Source organism: Geotrypetes seraphini, chromosome 3 (genome assembly GCF_902459505.1).
Source record: "Geotrypetes seraphini chromosome 3, aGeoSer1.1, whole genome shotgun sequence".
NCBI lineage: Eukaryota > Metazoa > Chordata > Amphibia > Gymnophiona > Dermophiidae > Geotrypetes > Geotrypetes seraphini.
The window spans coordinates 243850725-243868428 of record NC_047086.1 but is presented as its reverse complement, the minus strand read 5'-3'; the positions used below and the strand labels follow the sequence as shown (position 1 = coordinate 243868428).

At 48.7% G+C, this 17704-nt stretch overlaps 1 protein-coding gene and 1 long non-coding RNA gene across 3 annotated transcripts in view; one reads left to right on the top strand and one right to left on the bottom strand.

Annotated features, from left to right (window-relative positions):
- Positions 1-17704, top strand: part of SASH1 (SAM and SH3 domain containing 1) — a 512910-nt gene that overhangs the window by 57939 nt on the left and 437267 nt on the right. The gene's annotated exons all lie outside the window — the stretch shown is intronic.
- The window catches only part of LOC117356834, a 37766-nt gene continuing 25798 nt past the window's right edge, over positions 5737-17704 (bottom strand). The window contains exon 3 of the long non-coding RNA XR_004538721.1: positions 5737-6084. This is a non-coding gene — a long non-coding RNA (uncharacterized LOC117356834). The remainder of the gene's footprint in view (positions 6085-17704) is intronic.

The window sequence follows — 17704 nt, the reverse complement described above, 5'->3', positions numbered from 1 at the left end:
AGAGACTATGGGAGCTCAAGGCAGCCATTTCCTGTGAGCGATCTGTACGGGGCAGGAGTGTGGGAAGATTGTTCTTGCCTGAAAACCCGCTAGACCACCAGGTAAGGCTTAAGGGGGGGCTTTCAGGGCTTAAAATAGCCAGGGGAAGTGGTGGTTAGGGGCAGAGCTGGCCCCAATATTATTCACAGTTTTTTAATATTCGCAGGCCAGCTCTGCCCCAAACCCCTGCGAATACGGAGGGGGAAGTGTACATAACTATTGTGAAATGGACATGCCTTGAGTGTTTACTATTCCTGATATATGTAAATAAGATTTATGCTGTATATCACCTCCTATATGTCTTTAAATACTCCACTGTCAATGGTTTGCTTAGGCTTTAGTTTTGTTATATGCAGTGGTCAGGTTGACACTTTGTATATTGGAGATTGCAGAGGCAGAAATGGGAGTTAACTTGTTAAGATAGAAAAAAAAATTGTCCTAACTTTACCCTGTTACCCTCTTGAGTTTCAGTCTGAGTAATGAATAATTAGCACTAGCCAACCTCTACCTGGATATTAAGTACCAGCTCGTATCTGGATCTCGGTGTTTAAAATATGCTGACTGCCAGAGGCAGAATATCTGAAGGTTAATTTTTAGGGTGTATTTTTGCTACTATTAAATAGCATTCTCCATCTTTAAAGCACAGACAAGAAGATTAATTCAGGAGCCGTGTGGCCGAGAGACATCTGTTAGCTTCATCTATCTAAGGCAGTGGTCTCAAACTCAAACCCTTTGCAGGGCTACATTTTGGATTTGTAGGTACTTGGAGGGCGTCAGAAAAAATAGCTAATGTCTTATTAAAGAAATAACAATTTTGCATGAGGTAAAACTCTTTATAGTTTATAAATCTTTTCTTTTGGCTAAGTCTTAATAATAATATTGCAATTTATAGCTAAAGAGATATATGATCAAGAAACTGTTTTATTTTACTTTTGTGATTATGATAAACATACCGAGGGCCTCAAAATAGTACCTGGCAGCAGTGTTCCCTCTAAGCGGGCGGGTGTTGTGAGCAAACTTTTTTCACCGTGAGCCAAAAATATCGGGCGCCAGCAAGTTATGAGCCAACTCGCCCGATTCTCCTCTCGCCGCCCTGCCATCTGCCGTACGCCTCTTCCGATCGTGCGCTGTGACGAGAAACGTGTGCGCTGCGATGTAATATTTTGTGCGCCAGCGCACGCCAGCGCAGCTTAGCGGGAACACTGGTTCAAATGGTTTTATTTATTTCCCCAAATTTATTTTTGTTATACGCATTGAAAATATTTGATATTGCGTTTAAATCAAAATCTCAATAAACTTGAAACGAGTGCCCGTGAGATTGTGGGAGGGTTAAATACTCAAAACTTAGAAGTTTTTGCTACGCCAGCTTTCTGGTATCTTTACATACAGTGGCGTACCTAGCATATGTAACATCCGGGGCCCATCATTTTTTGGCACCCCCCCCCATCTGTAAGAAAAACATGATTTTTAGTAACAAACCACACGTCACACATGAGTACCTAGGAAAAGGCAGCATCTTACATATTGCAGTGAGCAGTACATCAATACACCCATTGTAAAACTAAACAAGCCAGACCAGCACAGATCAATCCTACACCGTCAATCCTAACAGAAAACCATGTCTTTCGAACACACAGAACACAGAAAACACCTTCGCCTAGTAAGGAATATGTAATCACAAACTAACCCCTCCCTCTTTTACAAAACTGTAGTGTGGATTTTAGCTACGGAGGTAACAGCTCTGATGCTCATAAAATTCTGAGCATCAGAGCTGCTACCACCAAGGCTGGTGCTAAAAACGCTTCACAGTTTTGTAAAAGGGGGGATAAAATAAAAATACATAGACAAAGGTTAAATTGAACCAGCAAGAAGCTGGACTCTGCATACAATGCTTCACAGAAACAGTGACACATGTCTCCTAAAGCAATAAATAAATAGAAATTTTTTTCTACCTTTGTCTTCTGTGGTTTCTCCTTTCCTCATCTTCTTGTAACTCTCTTCCTTCCATCCACTGTCTGCCGTCTCTCTTCCCCTATATGGCATCTTCTCTCCTTCTATGCCCCTTCCAGAAACTGTATGCCTCCCCCTTCCATCTCTCCTTTCACCCCATTGGTCTGGCATCTCTCTCCTCGCCTTCCCTCTCCCACACCTCTCCTCATAGTCTGGTATCTCCCCTTCCCTGATTCTCTGGCATCTCTCTCCTTTCCTTTTCTTCCATCTTTCGCTCCCCCTCCATGCTCTCACATCTCCCCCTTCCTTTTCCCTTAGACTGGCATACCTTCCTCCTACGCTCCAAGCCCTGGCATCTCCTTTAATTCCCTCCCTCATCTTCCTTCTCCCTCCAGCTGGGTACCGCAACACTCTTCCCTGCAGCTCTGCACTTCCCCACAATTGCCATGCTTCGGTTCCTCTTCTTCCTTCCTTCCTCCCCCCCCCCCGCGGGACCCTGCGGCACCATCAACTCTTACTCCCTCTAATGTCGGCCCTGCAGCTCCAGACTTCCTCGCACCTTCTCCCCTCCCCCTTTGGATCGCTATTATTTTAAATGTTATAGCCGCGGAGCTGTATCCATCAGTGGAGATGTCTAACCTCGGCCTGCCCCGGAACTCTTACTGCAGCAGCCGCCCGTCTAGGCAGGAACAGGAAGTCACTGTTGCAGTAAGAGTTCCGGGGCAGGCCGAGGTTAGACATCTCCACTGATGGATACAGCTCCGCGGCTATAACATTTAACATAATAGCGATCCAAAGGGGGAGGGGAGAAGGTGCGAGGAAGTCTGGAGCTGCAGGGCCGACATTAGAGGGAGTAAGAGTTGATGGTGCCGCAGGGTCCCGCGGGGGGGGGGGGGGGGGGAGGAAGGAAGGAAGAAGAGGAACCGAAGCATGGCAATTGTGGGGAAGTGCAATCCCCCCAATGCGTCCCCTTACCTTACCGACGCGTGTGTGCGCTGTGAAGAGAAACTTTGCGCTGCGATGTAATATTTTGTGCGTGAGCGCAGGCCAACGCAGCTTAGCGGGAACACTGCCTGGCAGGCCGCATATGGCCCCTAGGCCGCGAGTTTGAGACCACTGATCTAAGGCATGCAAATGTGTGTTACATGTAGCATTAGAAAAAATGAGATGCATTCAGCAAACAGCAGTTGAAATTGAGATTTATTTTTTCATTACAGTGATACCCAAAAAAATATTAGCATAACATCATCTCACTGTTATTTAAATGTTTGCTCAGATTTTGTAGCATGTCGTGTTTAAGGGTTGCTTACCAGGAATACAAAACTCTGGTTGGAAAACTGATCACTTTTCACCAGAGCAGAATTGAATTTTAATATGGTCTGTGGCCTGTTCTGCAGTGTTATTAAATGTGTATAATTTTGCCACTGTTCCATGGTAGTCCTATTATTAGGTTTAAATGTGCTGAATCCAAGTTTACCTCATTTAAGGCCCCTTTTTACAAAGCCACGGTAGCAAGTCCTGGCGTGGCAAATGCAATGCAGCCCATAGGAATTGACTAGGCTCTGTCACATTTGCCATTTGAGACTCGCTACCACAGTTTTTAAAAAGGGTTCCTTACTGTTTTTAGGTTTATACTTGGTCTTTTACTACAGGTACACCACAAATTTTCTCCCCCCCCCCCCCACACCTTTCCAGACTCTTGCTGGATTAACCGTTTTGTCGAACCAACAGTGGTCACCTTTAGAATACACACTAACCCTGCTTGTAGCAGGTTTCCAGGTCTCGCTGTGATACCCGGAAACCTGCAACAGGCTCGATGCCAGCTGCGGAAACCCTGAGAGAATACACTTTAACCCTGGCAGCTCTCCTCCTCTCCACCTGCCCCCTCCCTCTATAAATCTTCCCTGGCAGTGAGCAGCTTCTACAACCGGCTACTCGCACCGACCTCTGCTGTTCCTCTAAAGTCACTTCTGGGTCGTGGGATCAGGAAGTCACATCGGTGGGAGAGCCGAGGCTGGTGGGAGCAGCCAGTTGCAGATGCTGCTTGCCGCTGGACTAAAGGAGGTGCCGGACCATCCATTGCCGGAAAATTGGTGGTGAACCTGTATTGTTATGCTGTTAACAAAACTGTAAGTTTTACGTTAAACTGTACCTACTAATGACCTGGATTGGCCACCGTGAGGACGGGCTATTGGGCTAGATGGTTCATAGACAACGGCGCGAAAGACAAAGGCGCGCGCCGACAACTGAGCGCAAGACGGAGGCGCGCGCCAAAGAAAATTACAGTTTTTAGGGGCTCCGACGGGGGGTTTTGTTGGGGAACCCCCCCCCACTTTACTTAATAGATAACGCGCCGGCGTTATGGGGGGTTTGGGGGGTTGTAACCCTCCACATTTTACTGTAAACTTAATTTTTTCCCTAAAAACAGGGAAAAAGATGTCTATTACGTAAAGGGGGGTGGTTCCCCCCCACGCCCCCCCCGTTGGAGCCTTAAAAGCAGTAATTTTGAGCGGTGCGCACCTCCGCGCTGCGCTCAATTGTCTGGGCGCGCCTTTGTCCCGGCGCGCTTTTGACCTGACACCGGGCTAGATGGATCATTGGTCTGACCCAGTAAGGCTGTTCTTATGTACACCGCCTTGGGTGAATCTCTTCATAAATGTGGTTAATACATCCCAGTAATTAAATAAATAAAGGCCGCAGTCTGACGTCAAAGCAAAATGCAGTTGACATCTTTTCAGCCTGATAATGGCCAATTTTTTGTAGCAGTAAGGATTTCCTGAGGAAGCACTGCTGAGAGGGAAGGGCTGAGATACATGTGAGTGCATGTACTTGCATTTGGTCACACTTACACTCACATAATGGCATGTAGTATTTTGTTTTAAGTCATTACAGGAAAGCCTTTAAAAAAAAAAACAAACAAACTTGTATAAGGAAACGTTGAAGCCTGCCCCAGGCAGCTCCAGTCATTTCCCTTTCTATTTAAAGCACTGAACAGCAGGAAACTGTAGGAACACAGGGTCCGATGAGTCATTTTTGACCATGAGGATCTCGCAAAAGGTATCCAGAATCCATACCGTGACTCCTGTGTGAATTTTGTGATGCTTCTTTGGATTCACTGGACCATGCATCTAAGACAAAATTTCACAGTATTGCAGAGGGCAGGCACTTATAGCCCCCAGAGTAGATATTGGGGAAGTGGTCGTTGCTAAGGAGAACATTTGATGGCTGGATTTAGAGTCCATTGGTGTATGGCCCCTGCCATCAGGACTCTTGTGGCAATGACCAGACTAGGAATGGAGGAAGGGAGAGTCCATTTTAAAATAATAGGGGAGAAATCCCTACTTTGCCAGAATAACGGCCAGTCCAGAAATTAAACCTTGGCAACTGCTTAGGGCTCCAAACATTGAAGGCACCAAGTACTTCGACCAAAGAGGTGCCTTCTCCCACCTATTTTAGAACTGTTTTTGTTTATTTTTTCCAAAGGCCTATATTTCAGATGCATATAGTGGCCCTAGGGAGATGCCTAAGGATCTTAAGCTCACCTAAGGCCACTTCTAGGCAAAACCATGCCCACGCCCAGCCTTGGGTGAGCTTAAGCGTCTCTAGGCCCCTCCCTGCACCCGCGACAGACACCTACAGTGTAGGCGGCCCACCTCAGTTGGTTTTTTTTAGAAAATGTGCGTGGTTAGACAGCAGTAGGATGCCTACTGCCTCCTACAATCAGGACGCCATTTATAGAATTTGGCCCAAAGATCCCAAGACTTGTGAAGTATTTCTTCTCAAAAGCTTTCTCGTTAATTTTTACTGCTGCCCCTTCCATCTCATACTTAGACCCCCCCTTTTATCTAGCCATGGTGCCTTGTGCAGCTATATAAACTTAGCACTTAAGAGGTAAGGGGTTGATTGTGTATACATCAGTTTGCAAAGGAACAATGGGGCTAAGGTCTTTGTCTCAACTCTGTATATTTTATAACATTTTTGCTGTGAAGAAGCATGTTATCTCAGATATTTGTTGCAGTTAGTGCCATCACCTTTTGACAAACCAGGGGACCCGACACAGTCCGTGTTTTGGTCAACACGCCTTCATCATGGGTCCTAATGGATAAAAGATCAAAATAACCAATGTGCTAAAACATACAAATAAATGATGGTGAACCAAAAATAGAAAAGTGAACAAAATTGAAGGTGAAAATCAACAGGGATTTGAAATGAAGTGGACACAAGACCATAAATAATGTGATCTACTTTAAGATAAGTTGGAAAGCGATGTGTATCTGCAAAACATGCCACATCATTGAAAACGAATCCTCATTTCATAATGAATAACTTTTGGACTGTTATGTATCTTATCCCCTCCTTTACAAAGCCGCACTAGGTGTTATTAGTGCTGGCTGCGGCGGTAACAGCTCTAATGCTCATTGAATTCTTATGAGCGTCTGAGCTGTTACCGCTAAAGCTGGCGCTAAAAAACACTAGCGCTGCTTTGTAAAAGAGGGGGTTAAATAGAGTTTTCTACCACAGCCCATAGCGCTAAATGTTCCAGTGCTCATAGAATTCCTATGAGTGTTGGAGCAACATCAGAGCATTTAGCGCTTTGGGCCGTGTTAGAAACCTCTACTGCGGATTAGTTAAAGAGGGCCTATCTTTAGATTTTTCCTCAGAAAAGCATTTTATGTAAAAGAAATCCAATTTAAATTTTAAAAAAATCGGATTTTTGTGATAAAAAAAAAAAAGCTTACATTTTCTATACAGGGCTGAAGGAAGAACCAAATTGTCTGAAGATCTAGGATCAAATTAGGCCCCTCCCCCTAAAAAAAACGTACAAACCTGAAAGTTAGTGTACATGCTCATTCTTGTAGCAGTCATTTCATTTCTTATAACCTGAGGAAGTGTAATAACTGCTAGTAAAACTGGTTTGCAAAAAGCGCCATAGAGGGCTGACCCCATGGTTATTATGGTAGTGTTGAACTCTTCACTCTGAGGCACACTGCAGAGATGTCACATTCAGTCCTGGGGGAACTAGCAAAGGTTGTCTGCTGCTACTGAGGTACCTTCCATTTCCCATGCCATCTCCCCAGCCACTGACGGCAATCATTAATGACGCTGAAGAAATCTCTTGGAAAGGACATCCCTCTAGCCACAAAGATTTTCAATATAGAAACATGATAGCAGATAAAGGCCAAATCCAGCCTGCCCATTTGCAGTAACCATTATCTCCTCCTCTAAGAGATCCCAAGTGCCTATCCCAGGCTTTCTTGAATTCAGCCAGTCTCTGTCTCCACCACCTCTTCTGGCAGACTGTTCCATGCATTTACCACCCTTTCTGTAAAAAAAAAGTATTTCCTCGTACATTTTCTTTATACATATCCAGGGTGGGGGGATATCTTTTTGGTTTATTTCTTGATTAAATTGTTGGAAGGGAGGGATATTTTTCTTCTGCATTATTATTGAAGGAATTTAAGTGCTTACATTGATTATTAATGTCTGTATAATTCCTGGCACTTTGTAGTAGTTTTGAAAATTAATAATTCCTGGCACTTTGTAGTAGTTTTGAAAATTAATAAAGATCTTAAAAAAAAAAAAAAAAAGTATTTCCTCAGATAACTCCGAAGTCTATCACATCTTAACTTCATCCTATGCCCTCTCATTCCAGAGCTTCCTTTCAAATGAAAGAGAGTCGACTTATACGCATTTACATCACATAGGTTTTTAAACGTCTCTATCATATCTCCCCTCTCCCGCTTTTCCTCCAAAGTATACATATTGAGCTTTTTAAGTCTGTCCCCATACGTCTTATGACGAAGACTACGCACCATTTTATGCATGCTTTTAAGGGAGGACTGTTTTGGAGAGAAGTAAGAAGTGATTTATTTTTTTTAAAAATGTAAAAGCACTGTAGAACTTTTGCCTAAAAAAGGGGCAAGAATTAGGTTACTAATTTCATAATGTTTTATTTTATTTTGAGGCCTTTTTGCTAAACCGCGTTAAGTAATAACACACGTTAAAGCATTTTGCAACAATTTGTCTGTCAGTGTATGGTATTTTAGATTGTGAGCCCACCGGCACAGATAGGGAGAAATACTTGAGTACCCGAATGTAAACCACGTGGGCAATAAGTGGTCTATAAAAACTTAAATAAATAAAATTGCATGTTATTGATGATGGGGCCCTTTTAAGAAGCTATTGTAAGCAGGCATTCTGCAGTAGTTTTGTGTTTGGTGCATGCTACCCACACGCTAAAAATTAGAAAAAAATTTTTGTACTGCTGGGGCGTGTTTGGGGACAGAGAGTTAAGCGTGCCCAGTGCTGATTGATTATCACAGCTGCATTGCTGCATGCTAACTGATTATTGTGTGGTTAGCACAGGAGCACTTACCGTCTAGGAAATAGGTGTTGCTAAGGGCTCCCATGCTAATGGCCATGTGCTAATTGGGAAATTAGCGCATGACCATTAATGGTGGAAATAGGAAATGCAGCCATTTTAGCTGTGCTAAAAGTGGCCTCAGCACACAGGAAAGCCTTGCGCTACTGCTATGGCAGGCTACTTTTTAGCACAGCTTAATAAAACGCACCTTTTTATTTGCTATGTTTCAGGAAGCGACATGTCATTGGTGAAGAAATGGCATGGAGGCGTTATCTAACTAGCACGTTTGCATTAGAAAGCACTAATGTGGAAGTTAGTAGAGTTAATATGGAAACACTTAGCGCCACTTAAACCTGAATGTATTTAATGAATTTATTGAATAGTTTGCAAGTTTCATGCACTAATGGAAAAATTAGCACAGGGTGCTGCAAGACAAAAAAAAGGCCTATTTTTGGACCACATTAGAAATGGGCTTAGTGCATGGGAAAATCCTGCATTAAAACATGCTAAGCCCGTTTCTTAATACTTTTTTAGTAAAAGAGCGCCTTTGTTTCCAATTCCAAACAATACAGCCAGGCCAGATTTCAATAACACAACATATGCATTCAAGATTGTAGTTTTTTAAGTGAATTGTTTTCCTTACAGAAGTTCCAGGAAATGAAATTCACGCCAAAACTAATTAAAAATTGTGTTGCTTGAAGTGACACTCCCCCCCCCTGGTGCCTTAGGGCTAAATTCACGAACCTGCCCGATTGGGCCCGATCCGGGCAGGTCCGATGAATTCACGAAGCCCCAATATGCAGATGGGGGCGATCGGAGGAACGCTCTCATCTGCCTTCCCAGATCGTTCGATAGCGATCCCCGCGAATGCGCAAACCATCTGTAGATGGTCTGCGCATGTGCTGGACCTCAGGGCTGGCATAGATTTTTTTTTTTTTAAAGGCGATCGTTTTAATGGAGCTCGTGGTTTTAACTCACTTAAGCCTGCGGGTTAAAACCATGGGCTTGTAGTGCGGGGAAGGGAGGCAGGCAGCGTGTTCGGGGTTGAAGGAAAGGGGCTGACAGGGCAGAGAGCAGGGCGGCAGAAGGCAGGGCATCCGGAAAGGACTTCAGCGACTGGTCCTCAGCCGTCGCTTTTTTTTTGCTCAGCCAGCCCAGTCGATGTTGTCGGGTTTTCTTTAGTGAATCGCATCTCTGCCTACTTTGCATGCCGTTGCCCTCATTTGCATGCGCGGATCGGAGGATGGTCGGAAGGCAGGTAAGTGAATTGGGCCGGGGTCGCAAACCGATCGATACACGATCGGTTTGCTTTGTGAATCTAGCCCTTAGCGTTCTATAGATGAAAAGAGAAGTAGTCAAACCTCACAGGTAATATAGCCAAAAGGGAAAAGGAGCGAGGTGTAATGAAAGGCGTGCCAGATGTATCAGAAGAGCTACCTTTTCCAAGATGCATTTGACTGTTAAATAGATTTGGTTTACAGCCAGAGTCATTCTTTAATCTTTGCTCCCTAGCTTCCCCATTGTGGCTTACCTTCTTTGTATTCTTTACTTTTAGTTTGTAGTTCTTCCATTTTGCTATCGTTTCTAGTTGGTTATGTATTGTTTTGTGAGTATTTATTTGTATTGTTTTGTGAGTATTTATTCGTTTATTGTCTCCCCCTTTTTAATTATAAATTGTAAAATGCTTAGAAATTTTGATTTGCGTTTCATCGGAATTTTAATAAACTTGGAAACTATTAAACTGGCTTGATATGGCTTTGTTTCACCAGTGACACCTGCATCAGGAGTCGGTCTATCTGAGCAGGTTTCAGGTAGTTACATATAAATAGTGAGGTAATATGCTTTAGGGCAGATTTCCTCTTCCTTGGACCTGAGTCAAGTCACTGTAGTAAAGAAGCATTAATTAAGCAGGCATTAATCTGTGACCTAATGCATACTCCCCTTTTTACAAAGCCACGATAGTGTTTTGTAGCGCAGGCCAGCATGCTGAATGCTCTGCGCTGTATCCAATGCTCATAGGAGCTCTATGAGTGTCAGAAGCAGCGCAGAGCATTCAGTGCACCGGCCTGCGCTAAATACCACTATCGCGATTTTGTAAAAAGGGGGGGGGGGGAGTTAATTGTCCACATGTTAAAAAGTTCTAGAGTGCATAAAATTCAATTTTGGCATGAACCTCCAAATTTCCAGAAATCTAGAAAAAAATCTTTAAAATGAGCTGACAGTGAGGCAAGAATTTTTTTTTCCTGAATATCCCAAATGTTAGGGTAAGATATTTTTATGTTCATAGAGTGGGAAGAGGAGGTGTTTCTATTGTGAATAATTTGGAAAAGTAGGCTCTTTTGCCCTTCCCATTACCTTGCTGCCTTTCCTCCACAGCAGAGTTAATCCTTCCCCATAGCTCACTAAGGACTAGAAAATGACACAGGGACAAATTTTTCCCCATCCCTGCAGGAACTCATTTTATCCCAGGACAAGCAGGCATGATATTCTCACATGTGGGTGACGTCATCTACGGAGCCCCGGCGCGGACAGCTTTTCAAGCAAACTTGCTAGAAGTTTCAAGTTTGCACACTGCACCACGCATGTGCGTGCCTTCTGCCCACTAGAGGGCGCATCCCACCTCGTGGTCCTCAGTTCAAATTTTTCCGCGGAGCAAGAAAGCCCTGTGGATCTGAGCTCCAGTGTTTTTGCCTTCTAGCTGCCGCGTTTAGTTTGTTTATTGATCGGATTAATCGCGGTGCTGCTTTATTTTTCGTCCGTCTTACAAAAAAAAAAAAAAAAAAAAAAATAATAATTGTTTTTCGTTGGGCTCCGGGGGCTCCCGGAAGCCTGAGCCGGGGAACGTCGGTCGTTCCCGGCCTTCTTCTTTTTCTCGTCGATGTCCCGTCCTGTTACGGGATTCAAGAAATGCAGCCGGTGTGAGAGACTACTCTCCATCACCGACCCTCACCGGTGGTGCATTGTCTGTCTTGGGCCCGAACATCCAACAGCCTCGTGTGATCGCTGTGCTACCTTCCAGAACAGGGCCCTCCGTCGCCGTAAGGCCAGAATGGCGGAATTGTTCGCCGTCGACGCGCCGCCCAAGGCCTCGACGTCGGCCCCGGCTTCGGCCCCGGCCTTGACCTCGGCCTCGGCGTCCTCGGGGGCCTCGGCGTCGCCTCGGCCCTCATCTTCGAAGCCGTCGTCATCGAAGCCAGCTTCGGGTAAGTCCTCTGTTCCATCCCCTTCAGCAAAGAAGCCATCCTCGAGTCAGGCCAAAGCGGGTGGGTCGACCCCGGCCCCGCATCGGACCTCGACTCCGCACACCCCGAGGGAATACTCGAGACCGAGGTCGCCCTCCAGGGAGTGTGCCCCGGACTCGGAACTCCCCACCTTCGTGGGGATTCCGGCCTTCCAGGATCTCCTTCGAGCCTTGATCTCATCGGAGCTGTCGGGAGCCCTGGAAGTGCTGCAGCGTGCTGCGGGCCCGGCGACGTCGACCTCGGCCGGGGCGCCCTCGGCCTCGGAGGCCCCGGTCTCGGCTCCCTCGACCTCGGGAGCCCCGGCCTCGGCGACCTCGGTCTCGGGTATTGCGGCCCCGTCCACCTCGGTCTCGGCCCCGCCCCGGACCTCGACCTCGGGGGAGCCTCCTGAGCGCAGTGTCCGCCCAAAAGAAAAGTTCCGCAGAGTGCGCCGACTTTCCTCCTCGGCTTCGGGATCTTCCCCGGACGCCTCGCCCTCGAGGCGACCTCGAACGAGGCGCCGATCGAGGAAGCCTAAGCGACCCCGGGGCTCGCCTCGGCGCGATCGTTCCTCGTCGTTCGGGGGGCGAGGCGCTGCAGGTGTCGGAGTTGCGCCTCGATAATCCGAGGCTCCTCCGCTCACCTCGGGGAAAGTCTTCCCGCGCCGCCTCGCCGAGGAAACGGGAGAGGACCCCACGGACCCCGGGATCCTCCCCCAGGGACTCCCCTAGGAGGATGATTTCACCCTCCCCCTCGAGGGCCGTGGAGAGAGGATCCTGGGATTCAGGATCGGTTAGGAATCCTCAGTATTCCCATGAGGCCTCCCCCCGCTCCTCGGTGGGACGGTCGAGAACCCCGTCCCCCCAGGCTAGGCCGTCCTCCTTCTCATCTTTTGTCCAGGACATGGCCCAAGCCCTGGGGATTGACCTGATGGTAGGTTCCAAATATTCCAAGGAATTTCTAGAGGAACAGGACCTTCCCACTCCCCCTAGAGAGGTACCTAGACTCCCTCTCAACAGTGTCCTCCTGCAGACCTGGCTGAAGAACTTGTCGAGCCCTCTTACAGGCACGTCTGTCCCGTCAAAAATGGAATCAAAGTATAGGACGATTCCCCCGAAAGGGTTTGATAAGGCGCAGCTCTCCCACCAGTCCCTCCTGGTGGAATCTGCCCTTAAAAAATCACAGCCCTCACGGGTTTCTGCGGCGGTTCCACCCGGCAGGGAGGGGCGGACCCTGGACAAGTTTGGCCGTCGCCTCTATTCAAACACTCTGATGGCCACCAGAGTTCTAAATTACTCCTTCACCTTTTCCTCCTACTTGCGTGGGATGGTGAAGGACCTTCCTCAATATCGGAACTCGTTACCGGACTCCAAAAGAGCAGGATTCGATAAGTTTATGTCCAACCTGTCTCAATTGCGGTTGTACCTTTTCCATTCAGTGTACGACACCTTTGAGCTGGTTTCGAGGGTGTCGGCCCTCGCAGTGGCCATGCGCCGCTTGGCCTGGCTTCGCACCCTCGACATGGACCCAAACCTGCAGGAACGTCTTGCAGACCTGCCCTGTGTGGGGTCCGAGTTATTTGACGAGTCTTTGGAGGCGGCGACCAAACGGTTGTCGGAACAGGAACGCTCTTTAGCATCCCTGGTCCGCCCCAAACCTAGGCCCCCGCCACAGAAACCTTTCCGGCCTCCGCCGCGCCGGTACCCCCAGAAGTCGACCCCGTCCTTCTCAAGACCGCCTCCGAGACGTTCGTCTCAACGAGGCAGAGGGGGACAAACCCAAGCCCCGGCGCAGGGCCCTTCTAAGCCCGCGCCTTCCTTTTGACGGGCTGAGCGGACGGGGCGGGTTCCCCTCCGCACCTTCACCAGAACCCCTTCCTATCGGGGGGCGTCTTCGGTCCTTCCGGAAGGCATGGACCGCGATTACCTCAGACGCTTGGGTGCTCCGGATCGTCTCCGAAGGCTACTCGCTCAATTTTGTGTCCTCACCACCGGACAGTCCCCCAAGTTTAGCCTGGTGCAACCGGTCGCAACTACCGACCCTTCTGACCGAAGCCAAAGCTCTCCTGAAGCTTCGGGCGGTCGAGCCGGTCCCCAAGGACCAGTGGGGGACGGGATTTTACTCCCGTTACTTTTTGGTCCCAAAAAAGACCGGGGACATGCGCCCCATACTCGACCTCAGGAAGCTCAACAAATGCCTGGCCAGGGAGAAATTTCGAATGCTATCTCTCCCGGTCTTGTATCCTCTCTTGGAGGAAGGGGACTGGATGTGCTCCCTCGACTTGAAGGAAGCATATACCCATGTCCCGGTGCACCCCACCTGCCGAAAATTCTTACGATTCCAGGTGGGAGACCTACACCTCCAGTACAGAGTCCTGCCCTTCGGCCTGGCCGCGTCCCCACGAGTATTCACGAAGTGCATGGTAGTAGTGGCGGCAGCCCTGAGGTCTCGCGGGCTCCACGTGTTCCCTTACCTGGACGACTGGCTCATCAAAGCCCCGACCAGGGAGGAGGTTATCTCAGCGACCCGACAGTCTATTGCCTTCCTGCAAACCCTCGGATTCGAGATAAACTTTCCAAAGTCTCAGTTGAGGCCGGCTCAGTCTCTTCAATTCATAGGTGCGGTGCTGGACACGGTGCGCCTGCGCTCCTACCTTCCGACCCAACGGTTGGAAGTCTTGGTACGGATGAGCCGCCAGGTCTCTCAACTACCAAGGGTGTCGGCCAAGCGCATGATGATGCTGCTCGGCCATATGGCCTCGACGGTACACGTCACGCCATTTGCGAGGCTGCATCTGAGGATCCCTCAGTATACACTCGCATCACAATGGCGCCAGGAGTGCGATCCGGAGTCGCGCCTCATTTCGGTGACTCCGCTTTTGCGGAAATCGCTAAGTTGGTGGACAGACTCTTCAAATCTGTCCACGGGACTAATGTTTCGCACTCCCCCATTTCGCAAGGTTCTGACCACGGACTCCTCGGACTACGCGTGGGGAGCCCACCTCGACGGTCTTCGCACACAGGGCCTGTGGTCGGCGGAGGACCGTCGCTGTCACATCAACGTGCTAGAGCTTCGGGCCATCTTCCTAGCACTTCGAGCCTTCGTTCACGTAGTACAGGACCAGGTGGTCCTCGTCCGCACGGACAACCAAGTAGCAATGTACTATGTGAACAAACAGGGGGGAACGGGGTCGTGGCCCCTCTGCTCCGAGGCCCTTCGCCTCTGGGAGTGGGCGGCCTCCCGGAACATCTTCCTCCGGGCGGTCTACATCCAGGGGGAACTGAATTGTCTGGCGGACAAACTCAGTCGACTCCTGCAACCCCACGAGTGGACTCTACACTCAGCAGTTCTGCACGAGGTCTTCGCTCGCTGGGGAACGCCACAGGTAGATCTGTTCGCCTCTCCGGAGGCACACAAACTACCACTATATTGTTCTCGGATGTACTCGCGGGATCGTCTGGAGGCGGATGCCTTCCTTCTCGATTGGGACGGGAAGTTCCTCTATGCATTCCCTCCTTTCCCTCTGATCATGCGAACGTTGGTACACCTCAGATCGTCCACGGCCACGATGATTCTCATAGCTCCTCGGTGGCCGCGTCAGAACTGGTTCTCCCTACTGCTCCAACTCAGCGCCAGGGAACCCCTTCTTCTGCCTGTCGGTCCTTCTCTGCTATCTCAGAATCAAGGATCCATGTTACATCCCAATCTGCAGTCATTGCACCTGACAGCTTGGTTTCTTGTTCCCTGACCCCTCCGGACCTGTCTCAATCAGTGAGGGAAGTGCTGGAAGCCTCCCGCAAGATCTCGACGAGGCTTTGCTATTCGCAGAAATGGACCAGGTTTTCCACCTGGTGCTCTTCTTTCCTCCTGGACCCGGTATCGGCCCCGGTACCCTCGGTTCTGGACTACTTATTCCATTTGTCGCGCTCTGGCCTGAAAACCACTTCGGTGCGTGTCCATCTTAGTGCGATTTCCGCCTTCCACCAACACCTGGATGGACGCCCTCTGTCTCTCCATCCCTTGGTGACACGCTTCATGAAAGGATTACTCAGGGTTTGTCCCCCGCTCAAACCTCCCCCAGTCGTATGGAATTTGAATGTGGTTTTAACTCAACTGATGAAACCACCCTTTGAGCCACTCAACAAGTCCCTCTTGAAATTTCTGACTTGGAAGGTGGTGTTTCTGATTGCCCTCACCTCCGCTAGGCGGATTGGGGAACTACAAGCCTTGGTTGCGGACCCACCCTTCACCGTATTCCATCATGACAAGGTGGTCCTCCGCACCCATCCTAAGTTTGTCCCGAAGGTTGTTTCTGATTTCCACCTCAATCAGTCCATTGTCCTTCCTGTGTTCTTCCCTAAGCCCCACTCCCATCCTGGCGAGACGGCGCTTCACACGCTTGACTGTAAGAGGGCGTTGGCATTTTACCTTCAACGCACCAAGTCCCATCGGAAGGTCCCGCAATTATTCTTGTCCTTCGATCCCAATCGATTAGGGCACCCAGTTTCCAAGCGCACTCTGTCTAACTGGTTGGCGGCGTGCATCTCCCTTTGCTATACTCAGGCTGGCCTTCCTCCCCCGGGTCGAGTCACGGGGCACAAGGTCCGAGCAATGGCAGCTTCGATAGCCTTCCTCCGTTCCACCCCGATGGAAGACATATGTAAGGCTGCCACTTGGTCTTCGGTTCATACATTCACCTCTCACTACTGTCTGGACACTCTGTCCAGGAGTGACGGCCGGTTTGGCCAGTCAGTTTTACAAAATCTGTTTTCTTAAAATTGCCATCCTCCCACCTGCCCTTTTTGGTTTGGCTTGGAGGTCACCCACATGTGAGAATATCATGCCTGCTTGTCCTGGGATAAAGCACAGTTACTTACCGTAACAGGTGTTATCCAGGGACAGCAGGCATATATTCTCACAACCCGCCCACCTCCCCGGGGATGGCTTCTAAGCTAGTTATGGAACTGAGGACCACGAGGTGGGATGCGCCCTCTAGTGGGCAGAAGGCACGCACATGCGTGGTGCAGTGTGCAAACTTGAAACTTCTAGCAAGTTTGCTTGAAAAGCTGTCCGCGCCGGGGCTCCGTAGATGACGTCACCCACATGTGAGAATATATGCCTGCTGTCCCTGGATAACACCTGTTACGGTAAGTAACTGTGCTTTCCCGTCCCATCCCCGTGAGTTCTTTTCCTGTGCCTGCCTCATTCCTGAAAGCTCTGTCCTCATCTGCACAAGCCTCAAACACTTTTAAATCATAAGTGTTCGAGGCTTGTGTGGTTAAGGCAGAGCTTATAGGAATAGAGCTTATAGGAATATAGAGCTTATATACCTTTTTGTTATTTTTTTTCTTTTCTATCCTGTAATCTTATTGTAAACCAGCTAGATATTAATTTGATGGTTGGTATATCAAAATCAATAAACTTGAACTTGAACTTGGGGCAGGGACAGCGACAAATCTCGCGGGGATGGGACGGGGATATTGAGTTCCTGCGGGGACGAGAAAAAATTTGTTCCTGCTAAGAACCTCTCATGTCTCTTCCTTTCCATCCTGTTCCCTACCATCCAAACCCAAAAATTTTTTTAGAAAGGACATGTTTCCTGATTGGGACAATTAGAATTCCCATTTGAAATCCATTGACATATAAAGTCTTCTGACATATAAAGTTGTCGTAGAGTTGGGGGTAGGGGTGAATGGTATTTTACATCCAGTGGCGTAGCGAGGGTGAGAGGTGCCCCTCCCCCGCCCTCTTCTCTGCCCCCATATCCATCCGCTCTTTCCCCGCCCTTTCTGCCATGCGTACTTCCTTCCCTTTCTCTGCATCTCATTAACGTTCGCGGCGTGAACAGCAACCCCGACCTGCTGTTTATGCTAGTGTCGACTCTTCCTCCTATGTCACTTCCTAGGGGGCAGGTCCAGGTAGTGACATCAGAGGAAGTGCCGACGCAAGCGCAAGCAGCAGATTGGGATTGCTGCTCATGCTGTGAACGTTAACAAGGTACAGGGGAAGGGAAGTGGCAAGCATGCGCACGCGGTAGTCAGAGGGTGAGGAAGGAGTGCGGGGGGGGCGGAAAGGAGGCCGGGTACTGGCACCCCCATGTAGATGGCACCCAGGGCAGATTCCCCCCCCC